General features: G+C 35.9%; 1 pseudogene; it reads right to left on the reverse strand.

Annotated features, from left to right (window-relative positions):
• Window positions 1-427: 427 nt before the first annotated feature.
• On the reverse strand, window positions 428-13,373 carry LOC134471213 (glycine N-acyltransferase-like protein; annotated as a pseudogene).
• Window positions 13,374-14,554: the final 1,181 nt, after the last annotated feature.

Genomic DNA, 14,554 nt, shown 5'->3' on the forward strand with positions numbered 1-14,554 from the left:
GTAGAATAATCACTTTGTAATACTTCAGAAGTGGCAGGACATTTGGCCCACTGAATAAAGGGATCAGAGAAAAACAAACCATATGCTACTTAAGGATGACAAGACACCACATCTTGGCAAACCATTGAGCTTTTTCAACTGACAGTAAGAGATATGAGACAGGAATTCCTGGAAAAGAAATACAGCAGCACCTAGGAGACTAATGGAGGCAATAGGATCCAGAAATACAGAGCATGGGACACTTAATTTGGCCACTTCGGAAAACTGTGGTGACTTCAGAAAGGTGCAGCCTGTGCCAGGAATTCTAGACCAGGAAAGTAATGTGGCTTTAAGAACAAGACATCCCATTCACCACTGGCAGTGTTTCTATAGAGCTAAAACAAAGCCTACCCTTCCCTGCTGCTTTTGACTTATTCGATGCCTACTCAAGCCACATCACAGCCCTCCAACACTTTCTCGTGTTGAGAGACAGCTTCTCAGAGGCATGCAGTTCCACTGGTTCCAGTCACAGGGCATAGTGACATAATTCAGCTTGAGACTTATTTTGTGTACAGCTTTGTTGTCTTTGGCAGTATGGCAATATAAGGGGAAGCCATTTTCTAGAGTCTGAATCTGGATGTGTGAAAGATAAGATCCAAGGCCCAAGCCACGGTACTCGGGCACAGTGACTCGTATTCACAGCTCTCTGGTGTAGTCCATCAGGACCCAGGTCACAGGTGTCTTCTCAGGCCCCAGCAGACAGAAGCTGGGTAAGTTCTGAATACAGCGCTCAATGAATCTCTGGCTCCTCTCATTACCACCAAAGCCCCAGACCTTATTCACTAAGGCAGCTTGTGCTACATCCAGCGATGAGAGTTTAAACATCTCTTGATTGCTGCCGAGAAAAAGGAAAAAGAACAGCACGTAATACCAAATACATTGTTTCCCCCAGGAAGCAAATTGAGAACAAGTAGGAAAACAGGTAATGAGAAAAACTCAGCAATCATAATCTCAATAACTTTGTGCTTTTGGGCAGGTAGCTTATATCTCTCTACCACCATTTCTTGTGGTCTAAAATAAGGATAATAATTGCCTTTCTGTGAAGGGACAGAAAAAATAAGATCTGTTGCATACAGGCATACCAAGCACCCAGACTCACACATACAAGAAAAACTTCATTAAAACTAAGTATTATTATCACAGTAGCTTTGTAGTATAATTTAAAGTCAGAGTGTGAGATGCCCTCTACCTTGATTTTGTTGCTTAGGATTGATCCATCTTATCTTTGACAAAAGTTCCAAACATATTCACTGTAACAGAGCCTCTTTAATAAATGGTGCCAGAAAAACTGGCTTCCCATGTCAAACACGAAAACTAGATCATATTTCTCTCCATTCACTACACTGAAATCAAAATGTACCAAAGATGTAAACACGCAAATAAAAACACTAAACTATTGGAGGGGATATTAGGTAGGTTTCTTAAAGAAAGAGGTGCAGGCAAAGATTTCATAAACGAAAGCCTGATCACATGGAAAATAGTATAAATTAAGGACAACAGAGATCTCATCCTGTCCTAAAGCTTTTGAACAGCGAAAGAAATCACCAAGAGAATGAAAAGACAGCCCACAGGGAGGGAAATTACACTCGCCAGTTGTCCCTCAGACAAGGGACTGATATCTAAAACACATACAGAATTCAAAAATTCTATATCTTCAAATTTAAAAATGCAATCCAAAAATAGGCATCTGAGATAAATACACATTTTTCAGAAATCACTTGTAGGTCAGCAGGAAAGACTGTGGCCAGTGAGGCTGGTAAACCACTTTAATTAAAGATGTCAGCATGCTGGAAGAGCTTCTACAGTCAAACTCACACAATCCTGGGAGTCTCAGATTTTAAATGCTGTGTACCCAACAGGGAAGGCACCAGTTTCTTTACTGTCTTTGGCATCATGTAAAGGTTGCACTGTGTTTTCTTGACCTTGACCAATTTAGCAGCCACAACACTTTGTATCACCTCATCCAGGCTTGACTGTGCACCTAGAGGGGCAGAAGCAAAGATAATCAAATGAAGCAGGCTTTAGTAGAAGAGAATCTGGCTCCTATAATTGCCCCTTACTAGGAGTGTGATCAGGTCACTCTCTGAGCATGCTTTCTCTTATGTAAAATAAACAATCCTAAAAAACCTTTCAGTTACTGTGCAAAAGGAAGAGTGATATTGAAATTTTAGAAATCAATCTTAGCTTTGTACATATCTGTTAAGGCACTGGTCAAATACTACTTCATTTTATCTTCCTACAGACAGGATTTTAGGGTTTATGTTTTTATTATCCTAATTTTTACAAATGAAGACACAGAAGAATAGTTAAGTCGCTTGGTTACCAGTGCTTACAAAGAGGCTGAACCAGGAAGTAGCTTTCAGTGTTACTAGGGAGAGCAGGATCATAGCCCCAGCAGCTGGACTTCATGGCCCTAAGGAGCCCTGTGGGGCAATGAGTTGCTGTTACTATTCCAGGAATAGCAGACCTGAGGGAGAGCTCTGTTCTCACATAGAGGGGTATATCATAAATCCTCAGCTAAGGAGAAAGCCCCTTATTCAGAGTTCCTGGCATCTGAACCCTACTTATGGCATTTAAATCCCATACCTTTCAGTGTGGGTGGCCAAATAGAAGGACAAAGCACTAGGAGGAAGTGAAAGTTTGAGGGGATGGTGCTCAGGATGGGAGGTGACCCCACCCTAGTAGCCAGCACACACCCCACCTTCCTTACTTTGGATTTGCAAATGTTGTTTCCAGTTGATGACATCTGGTTTTTCAAGGAATTCTTGACAGTTCTTGGGGTCCTTAGAAAAGATTTGGTAAGTGTTGGTGTAGTGATCAAGGTCATCGGTCATCTCCTGTGTGGTTTAGCAAAATGGTATTAATCAAACCAGTTATACCAAGACATTTCAATATTTGTTTCCTAGCTTTTATGATTGTAGTATTTTCCAAAGTGAAATATGACTGTTTCACATATTTTTATTTATACTAAATCATTTTTTTTTCAAATAAAAAAACAATGTCAACTACTCGATTTGCTTCATGTTTTAAAAAATCTTGTTTGGCCAATTATTTATGTGTTGCATTACAATCTAATGTGAAAAAAGGTGCACTGTTTTAAGTAGAATTCCTCCATTATATTCTATTCTTCAGGAGAAACAACAAAAACAATATTATACAGGGAAATCTTTAATTGAAAGACAAAATATTATTCAGTTTCAAGGAGTTTCACAACAAATTATTCTGAGCATGACAGTATTGAAATTGATGCAGAAATCTTGGTTGTATTAGAATTTCTATTCCACATCAGAAACACTTGTCATATCAAGAAAACAGAATGAGTACAAATAAACAACCTGATATTACACCTCAAAAACTTAGAAAAAAAGAGCAAGTGAATCCCAACGCCAAAAGAAAAGAGGAAATTATAAAAATCAGAGCAGAAATTAACGCAATAGAGACAAAGAAAACAATCCAAAGAACCAAAGAATCAAAGAGTAAGTTCTTTGAAAGAGTAAATATAGTTGTTAAGCCCCAGCCCACCTTATTTTAAAAAGGGGAAAAAAAGCTCAAATTCACGCAATAAGAAATGAAAAAGGTGACATCACTACAGACCCAATGGAAATACAGAATGTCATCAACACCTATTTCGAAAACCTCTACTCTCATAAGTTTGATAACACAGAAGGAACAGAGATTCCTTAAAAAATGTGAGGTCACAAAACTAGGTCAAGAAGATGTAAAAGTTTTTAACAGCCCAATCTCTATTAATGAAATTAAAAATGTAATTAAGTCCTTACCTACAAAGAAGAGCCCAGGCCCACATGGATTCACTGCAGAATTGTACAAGAAGTACAAATAAGACTTTGTACTGCAACTCTCCTCAAACTCTTCATTGAAATTGAAAGGGAAGTATCCTTCCGAAGTTATTCCTGGAAGCATATATTACTCTAGTACCAAAACCTGAAAAAGACCCAACTAATAAAGAGAACTACAGACAAATCTCCATAATGAACAGATACGCAAAAATCCTCAATTAAATATTGGCAAATAGGATGCAGAAATTCACCAAGAAGATTATACACCATGACCAACTGGGATTCATCCCAGGAATGCAAGAATGTTTTAATAGACATTAATCCATAAATGTAACCCAACATATCAATAAAACCAAAAGTAAGAATCACATGACTCTTTTCATAGATGCAGAAAAGCTTTTGATAAGGTCAAACATTCATTTATGAAAAGAACCTTACAGAAAATTGGAATAGATGTTCTTTACCTCAATATAATAAAGGCCCCCAAGACAAACCAACAACCAGTACCATACTAAAAGGCCAAAATTTGAAGGCCTTTATTTTAAAATCAAGCACAACACAAGGATGTCACTTATCACTGCTCCTATTTAATATAGTACTGGTAATACTGGCCAGAGCAATTGGACATGAGAGACAAATAAATGTGGTAAAGATAGGAAAAGAAGAATTTAAATTATCATTATTTGTAGATGACACGATACTCTACATAGAAGACCCCCTAAACTCCATTGAAAGACTCTTAGATATAATAAATAAATTCAGCAATGTAGCTAGATACAAAATCAATACTCAAAAATCAGTAACATTCCTATACACTAACAACAAGGTCACAGTGATAGAAATAAGGGAAACCACACCCTTCACACTAGCAAGCAAAAAAATTACCTATTTAGGAATTACTCTGATGAAAGAAATAAAAGACCTTTATAAGGAAAGTTATGATACACTGAAAAAGAAATTGAAGAGTGTCTCACAAATTGAAAAGACATCCTTGTTCATGGATAGGAAGAATAAATACTGTGAAAATGGCCATTCTCCCAAAACTCTTATACAGATTCAATGCAATCCCAATAAAGATACCATTAACATACATCACATATCTAGAGAAATCACTCCTAAAATTCTTCTGGAGCAAGAAGAAATGTAGAATAGCAAAGAAAGTTCTAAGCAGCAAAGGCAAGTCAGGAGGCATCACAATCTCTGACTTGAAGTTATACTACAAAGCAACTGTAGTAAAATAGTACTGCAATCAAAACAGAGCTGAAGATCAGTGGAATAGATTAGAAGATACAACTACAACTGCATTCAATTCAGCCACTTTATCTTTGATAAAAGAATTAAAAACATTGAGTGGAAGAAAGATAATTCAATAAATTGTGCTGGAAAAACTGGCTCTCACTATGCCAAAAACTAAAACTAGAACCATGCCTATTATCGTGAACTAAACTAAATCTAAATGGATCAAAGATCTAAATATTAAAACAGAAACACAAAATCTGTTGGAAGACAAAGAAGGTTGAAATCTTGAAGACATAGGGGCAAATAGAGAATTCATGAACAAGAACCAAACTGCATGAAAAATACTTCCCAGAATAAAAAACTGGAATCATGTCCTTTTAAAGAGCTTTGCATGTTGAAAGAAATCTCCTGCATAGTGAAAAGAGAACCCAAAAATTGGGGAAAAATGCTCTGGGGACCATTAGTGAATATTCCCTCAGACAAAGGACTTCTGTCCAGAACATATAGATAATTAAATATCAGATCCCCAAAATTCAAATACTCATTGCAAAAATGGGCATCTGAGATAAATATACAGTTCATAGATGAAGAAATACAAATGGCAAATGAATACATGGAAAAATGTTCATCATCATTGGTCATTAGAGAAATGCAAATTAAAGCCACAGTGAGATTCCATCTTACTCAAGAAAGAATGGCCAGGACCAAGAAAACTAGCAACAATAAATGCTGAAGAGGCTGTGGCAAAAAGCAACTCCTCTGCCCTGTTGATGGGAGTGTAGACTGGTGCAACCATTGTGGAAGTCAGTGTGGAGATGTCTCAAAAAGCAGGGATTGGCAGTCACATTTGTTCCAGCTAATCCACTTCTAAGCATATTCTGAGAAGAACTGAAAGCATCATACCACAGTGATATATGTGCACCCATATTTGTACCAGCACAATTTGTAAGAGCTACATCTTGGAAACAACCTAAGTGTCTATCAACTGAGAAATGGATAAAAAAAGTTGTGGTATTTTATACAATGGAGTATACTCAGCTATAAAGAATGATCACATTGAGATATTTATAAATAAAGGGCCAAAGCTTGAGACCATAGTCATAAGTGAAATAAATCAAACCTATATGTATAAATGCCAAATAGTTTCCCTAGTGTAAGAAATGGTAAGAATACATAAAAGTATGTGATAATCACGATTCCCCATTATATGGCTTTAAGCCTTATAATGTTTTCATTCATTAAGTGGAATGATGTTATTCTGGCTGTTTGATTTAATTATCTGTGATGGTATTAGCAGCTGTTTTGAAGAAAACAAGACATCATAATAGCTAGTGCTGATTTAATATCATCTTGTTTTGAAGTCCCATCAAGCTTTTGTTCTCCTGTCTCCATGGGTCCTAACATGTATACTATTAGATTTTATTATTTGTGATAGTACAAACAAAAATTTATAGACAAGTAGATAATATAGAAACCATTGTTCATTTTCTTTTAGTTGGCTCTAAATACCCTGTAATACTGTCATTCTCTTGAATGGTTTTACATTGTCTTGATATGTTTAATGCTGCAGTACATGAAGTTATACTCAAATATTCCAAGGAAACAGACACCATGGTAACTACTCTTATGTCAGGATATCTTGTGTTGATACACTCTGTTGCTTAAGTTGTTATGTTCTGACCTGAGCTGTTGTGTTATTTCCACTTTTATCTCAATCTCCTTTTTATTATTTATTTATTTGTATTTTTATTTTTTAGTTAAGAGAAAAATGAATTTAAAAATAGCATGATATATTATAGTCACCATTTTGACTTCTGATTAAATTGATTTGAAGCCCTGCATTCCTCTCACCATCTTGTTTTTACTGATTTTACTCTATTCTGTTTTGCTTGATAGTATCAAGTTTGAGGGTATAGGCAACTATTTCGAAGACAGTAAGATTCACTATGATGCCCATTCAGGTTTGAATATTATCTTCTTTTGAAGTCCAGTAATGTCTCCAATGTTGCGGTTTTATTGGTTTTGTTCTGTACGCTATTGTTCAATTTTATTATAACTGCTGATATAGGCAATTCTTTTTAAGATAGCAAGAGGCATTATAATAACCTTTGTTGATCACCTTGTATTCTGTTTTTACATCACGTACTATGTCCATCCTTTTGATTTGAATGACTCTGTTTTGTTATGTCACCTTTGGTTTTATTCTTTTCAAAAGCAGTAATAAGAACTGTGGGAGTAATAAAACCCAAAATATGTAATTGGTATTGTAAAAAGGAGAGGAAATAATGTGCCCTAAAGGATATAACTGGATGTATATTTAAGTGTGCAAGATAGATGACTATATTACTGAGTTTTTGTTGGATCACTGAACAGAACTGTTTGTAATCCCACTGTTTGTCCTCTTTGTGTGCTTTAATTTTGTAACTTGAACAACTATTCTAAGATGACAATATATAATGTATTAAGTAGGGATTTTTTACTTTTGAAATTCTATATTACTTGTACACTTTTTCTGTTTTTTCTTTTTCTCTTTAAATTCAATTTAAAAAAATAAAATATGATTTTCATTTTTTGATTTTTAATAATTAATATAAATTTCTGTATTTGTTCTTCTGTGTTGTTTTCTAGCTTTTAATATGTATACAGTGTATGACACAATGTCACGAGGGACATACAAGTAATAAAAGAGTTACTGGGCAGGTTGCTACAAAACAATGACTGGTACTGTGCAGAAAATTAAAGATCCATCACTGTGCATTATTACCGTACTTGCTTTTATATGAAAAATAGCTGGAAGTCAAAATTTAGTATCAAATTCAGGGAAATGTTGCTACCTATATTTTTCATGTTATACACTAGTTATTTAGACTGCTTCAAACTTCATAGGTGCTACTTTAATTCCTTTAACTTGCCTCTTCCCACCCTCCCCCTAAAGAGCCACTCTTTTGTCCTCTACTTTTATCCTCTCTCTATATGTTACAATTTTTAATAACTGATGTGAGACGATGCAAAATACAACTTTCAACTTTCTGTGTTTCACTTGTTTCTCTTAGCATAATTATACACCTTACAACTTGCGTGCAACAAGAGCCTATATGTTTCAACCAAGTTAATTTTTGATTACCAGGCTACTTGAATACTTCTAATATTTCAACTCTTGAGTTCTTTGATATCGTATTAGTTTGATTTTTATTTTTTATTAGTGTATTTTTCAAATACATGATGATCACATTCTATGACTATCCCACAGAAGCTAAGTAGAATTTGGCTTGATTATTATTTAGTACTTTGATTGGCTACATGCATACACTAACCATCGACTAAAAGCAACAATTATACTTTTACCCACAACAAAAAAAAATTCAACAACAATAATATGCAGCTAACTATCTAAGGGTTAACCAAGTTATTAAACTTACCATACTGGTAAGATAGATGGGTGGTAAAATAGAGAATGCAAGATGAGAGTTTGAAAACTTCAGGAATAAAAATGAGAAGGAGAAGAAAAAGATGAGGAAAAGGATCCTACTAAGACTTTAAAAGACGATAAGAGAATTAGCTCAAGGTTTTGGAAAAGAACAAGTAACCAAAAGAGTATAAAAGAAAAAAAGTGTGAACCTGAGGAAATAAAGACCAGAATGTTAAAAGGAAAATGTTGGAAAGAAAAAGAAGCAAAGAAAAAAAGAGAAAGAAAAATTCCACATTGCACCCTCCCACTAAAAAAAAAAAACAGTAAAGACGGGACAGCAAAAATAATGAGTCCAAAAATGGGAAAAAGGTGTTTTGAGTGAATGGTTTCACTTCGTGACCCACAATTTTGGAATCCAGCAGGTCACAGTTTTCTTCACCTACCTTTATGCTCTGTTGGTTTGTAAGGTGCCCCTCCTCCAGATGCCTCTCTGTCCATTGACCCCAGGTTGTATCAACTGTCCAAGCCAAGGCATACAGTTTCTTATCTTGGTATATGGAAGGCAATCAGACCTCTGACCTGTGCTGGATAGTATCCAGCGGGGAGAGGTTAAAGAAACCCACTAGAGGTAATACCAGTGCTTTCAGAGCCAGCCATTTCTGAACATAAGGTAAGCTGGCTTCTCAGCATGAACAGGAGGGCCCATGTTCTGTTCAGCCTGAGATTAAACTTTTCAGGGATCGATGTCTAACCCATTCTCTATGGACAGCTAACTTCTGTGGCTGTTGCACTCAGGCACTATGGGATGGGGTGACCTCGGGTACCCTGAAGTAAAGGTATTTTGTCTTTTTTCTGAATCTCACTCTTCATTTCTCAAACCCTTCCCTAAACGGGCATTGATCAAACACTCACTGGCAGCAGAAGCCTCTCCAGCAGTGGCCTGCTATGCTGCTTTCAAAGTTCCCAACCACTGTGGGCTCCTCCATCCTCTGGCATGTGCCAATGCCTTATGTGTGATGTTTCTCTGTGCAGGTGCTGGTCTTTGTAGCTTACTTTGTGTCTGTGAAAAAGAGTTCTTCCTGAAACCAAGGCAAGCTTCCAGATTGCTTCATTCTCTTCTCTACACATTGAGTCATTTTTCCAACTTCTCTGTGCCTTCTTCTTTTTCCCCTAGATCCTTCTTAATTCCCAGTAATCCAGTTCTTTATTTCTGTTAATTTTATTGTTGTTTTCTGGGCTCATGATTCTGAGTCTCAGAGATGCTGTGTTTCACTGATCATTGTTCCTCTGCTCTTTTGATTCCTCACCTATGTTGATTTTTACCTTTTGTTTTCCAACTGCTTAAAACATATTTTGTATTTAGAGTCTGTTAGTCACTTTAATATAAGTATGCAACTGAAAAAATATTCGAAGTGATGATACCTCCTTTTGCTGGAATATCTGCCTAAAGCTTCTTAATCATCTTTCTATATTTTAAGCATTATTCTTGCCTGCTTGTAATGTGTCCCCTGCTCTTGTCAATCTGTCAAAACCCATTTAACTGCAAAATTTAGTTTAAGTGAAATATCCCCCTAGAAGGCACTTTAATCCTCTCTCTTGCTTGCTGAAACTCTATTTTTAATCATGTCTTAACCAATCACATTTCCATATATTACAGTCTTTAAATAACAAAAGTCCTATAATGAGAAGTTTGACTGACAGAGCAAGCCACAGCAGCTTGACTGACCCAGAAGGGAGGTGGCACAAAGAAATGTAGTGCACACCACAGCAACTTGACTGATCCCGACTCTGCTGTGCTCCAGCCACTGCCTCTCTCACCTCCGGGCCACCAGCAAGGCCTGTTGCTGTAGGCCTGGGAGTGAATTGGCATCCACTGGCTGCACCCAACCCTGCTCCTGCTGCGGCCAATTACCTGTAGTGGAGGTGGCACAAAGTGTGCCACCGCTGCCATGCTGCTGTGATCCAGTCACTGCCACCTGGAGGGGAGGTGTCACAAACTAATATGGTGCAGGCCCCAACAGTTGAATGATAAGGAGGGGAGGGGCCAGCATACATTGTCCCTGTCTGAAACTCACTAGCACTAGGCAGAGTCAAGGGCCAGCTAGCCAGCACAATTCAGAAGAATTGTAACAAAGAAAGAAAGAAACAGGCCTCTTGGAAGAAGCAAAAATGATTGGAAGAAGAAGCAACAACAAAAAGTCCCAGGTTCCAACCCTGAGAACATTGACCCAGAAGAGCTAAAAACAAAGAGGAATGAGCACAGCAAACATGCAATATCAGACACAGCACCAGGGGACATAAAAAGATATATTTGGGACATCATAGACGAGTTCAAATGTGAAATATTTAGTCAAATAAAGCAAGATATAAGAATATTAATAAAAGAGATACTAAGCACCCCTCAAGAAGACACAAATGGAAGAAGGGAGGAGCTCAAACAAAGGAGAGAAACATTTGATGAAGAATATGAACAAATACAGAATATATGAGGCAGATCCAAAGAGATCACGAAGAAATTAAAAAACTCTATGGAAAGATGGCAAATCAACTTTAAAGAAACTAAGGATAGGTTATCCAAACTGGAGGACAGTTTTGCAACCTGGGAGTATTAAAGGGAAAACTTTTTAAAAATAATAAGGAAACATGCAGTAACAGTACAAAGGCTAGAAGATGACAAAAGGATGTATATCTTGAGAATAAAGAATATGAAGGAAGAAACTGAGGTACAAATAATGTAACTAAACAGGTTACTCACAGAAATAATTAAAGAAAACTTCACAAACATAGGAAAAGGAAATGATATGCTAATATATGAGGCACTCAGAAGTATAGCCACCTATAGACAAAACAGAGTTATACCCAGGCATATAATAATCATGATCCCAGAAATTCAATATAAGAACAGAATATTAAAAGCTGGTAGAGACAAGAAACAGATAATCTATAAAGGAAGGCCCATCAGAATAACGGCAGAGTCCTCGACACAAACCATCAAGTCAAGAAGAGCGTGGAGTGAAATATCCCAAGCCCTGAAAGAAAATAACCTCCATCCCACATTGATATACACTGCCAAACTGTCTCTAGAAATTAATGGAGAAATAAGATGCTTCCAAGACAAAGAGGAACTTTGGAAATTTGCAACCACCAATCCAACACTACAGAGAATACTGCAGGGCATTCTAGAGAGAGAGAAAAGTACTAGGATTCCAAGAGTGGTAGAGAAACCTCAACGAATGGAGCAGAAAACAGAATGAAGAAAATGAGCAGACAACTGTGGCAAAAAAAGAGCATAACAGAAATGAGGCAGAGAAGATTTTATTCAAAACTGAAATTATTGATAGTATCAAGTCTGAGAGTATAGGCAACTACACTGAAGATGACAAGACACTCTGATTCACATTCTGGTTTGATAACTGCCAGTTTTTGAAGTTCTATACTATATGCAAAGTTGTATTTTTATTAATACTGTTATGTACTGATATATTCAATTATCCTATGTCTGATGATATAGCTAATTATATTGGACATAAAAAGAGACAACACAGGAATCATGGTAGAACTTTTTGTATAGTCTTCTCGTACATTAACTTCATTTCATGTGTTTATAGGAATATATTTTGTTTTGGTGGCTTTATTTTGCTTCTCCAATATAGAAAGGATAGAAATACATGTTAAGGTTCATGCGTATGCAAGTATATAAACAGTTTATGAGAACTGATTTTATGACACATGATGAAATGAACAGATACTTTGAAGAAACAGAGCCACTAACATACCCAGTGCTGATCCTGGGGTGTCATAATGTGAAACCCATCAATAGTATTATTCTTTGTTCAGAGTGATATTAGCCTGCTTGTGTTTATTCAATCTGAGCATAATTGAAGCCATGGATAACTGCATGTATGTTTAAGAGTATAGAATTGATAACCATATTTCTAAGTTTTTGTTGGATATTTGAACAGAACTGTGTGCAATCTCAGCCTTTGAATCCCTACTTTATATTTTCCACTTTAGTGTCTTGAATAACTCTTTGTAAGAAGACAATCTGTAATCATCAACTAGTGATTTATTACTGTTTATTTTTTCTTTGAAATTATTTATTATTTCTACCTGTTCTCTGTTTTGTTTAGTCTTTCTTTAAATTAAATTAAAAAGAAAAGACACAGCAGTACCTTGTGCTGATCACGGAGTGTCATGATGTGAAATCCAGCAATACTATTATTCTTTGTTCAGAATGATTTTAACCTGCTTTAGTTTGTTTATTCTAAACATAAATGAAGATATGGATAACTGCATGTATGTTTAAATGTGTATGATTGACAACCATGTTACTAAGTTTTGCTGCACAGTTGAACAGAACTGTTGGCAGTCTCACTGTTTGAAGTCCCACTTTACATGTTCCACTCTTGTACCTTGAACAACTATTTGTAAAATGATAATATGTAAACATCAATTAGTGATTTCTAACTGTTTATATTTTTCTCTGAACGTATGTATTATTTCTACTTATTTTTGTTTTGTTTAGTCTTTTTAAAAATAAAATAAAATAAAATAAAATAAAGAAAAATTCGTATAACAAAAGCACAAGTGTTCATGAATGCTCCTGTACATCGTCACTTTACTGTGAAGTTCACCACTGTCCCTGATTCCTCTGGTCTGAGAGTTTCTGGAAGACAGGGCCACCCAGTTATCATTTGTCTTTCCCTGAGATTTACCCGCCTGCTCCCTTCATTTTATGTAGCAAATGTAGACACTATCATATCCACATCATAGGTGGCAACTTACCTGCTCCTGAGGACGGACAACTACTGTATTAAAATCAGGCCACTTGTCCACCAGAGCCTTTACCTTGAAGGGGTTCCCGTGGTTCATATGGAAGATGGTCCCATAAACCTGTCCCATTTCAACACAGTGGAAGAAGAAGCATAGAGATCAAAATCAATATTCTGCTTGTGTGACAAAGTGACTCATCCCTCTTAAACTAGGCTGTGCAGCACTTATATTGTTTAGTCCAATCCTAAGGTTACATTTTATTTCTCCCAAATAAGCAGAGTTTTGATGAAATCATAAATGCAATAAATTATCAATCACTCATTCTTTTTCATTTTTTCATGCATACACACAGTTATACAAAATGATCTCACATATATTAGTTTAACATCTATTATTGCCACATACACTATACTTGACCATATTTCTAGGTCATTAAACACTCATGTACGTAAGCATACTTCATACCTATATAATATGTACTATATGATTCAATTTTTAAAATTTTATTTAAAATTAAAAAGAGAAAAACCAAAACAAAACAAAGTGGTGTAAGGGTACTAATACAGAACGACAACAACAAAACAGTAAGAAATCACTTGTTAATGGATTACATATTATCATCTTCGAGATAGTTGCTCAAGTCACAGTATCAAAGCATACTATGTGGACACTCAAACAGTGAGACTGCAAACTGTTGTGTTCAATGATGCAACCAAAAACAATATGGTCAGCTATTTAACACCCCTAAACACACTTGCTGTTGTATCCTTTAGAGCTCTTTTTTCCCTCTCTTTTTTGCAACAAATTTTACACATTTTGGGTTTTATAACTCCTTAGTTCTTATTACTTTTTTGTGGGGGAGAGAATAAAGTCAAATATGGCAAAACAAAGCTGTCAGTCAAAACCAAGGATAGACATAGCACATAATGTAAAACAGAGTACAAGGTTATCAACAATGGTTATCAACAATGTCTCTTGTTACTTAAAAACAATTGTCTATCTCATTAGTTATTATAAAGTTTAACAAAACAGAAGAGAACAAGACCAATAAAACTTGAGCATTGTAAACATTGCAGGACTTCCAAAGGAGACAATAGTCAAACCAGAATGGGCATCTTAGTGAATCTTAGTGCCTTTAAAGTAGTTGCCTATAAACTCAAACTTGATACTATCATACAGAATGGAACAGAGTCTAATCAGTCAAAGCAATATAGTGGGAGTATTATGGGACTTCAAAACAAGTTAATAGGAAATCAAAAAACATTACTATTATATATCCTGCTAATTATTTTTAATT

This window comes from Cavia porcellus, unplaced genomic scaffold (assembly GCF_034190915.1).
Source record: "Cavia porcellus strain 051 isolate PalLab524CR breed Dunkin Hartley unplaced genomic scaffold, mCavPor4.1 scaffold_17, whole genome shotgun sequence".
In the NCBI taxonomy this organism is placed as follows: domain Eukaryota; kingdom Metazoa; phylum Chordata; class Mammalia; order Rodentia; family Caviidae; genus Cavia; species Cavia porcellus.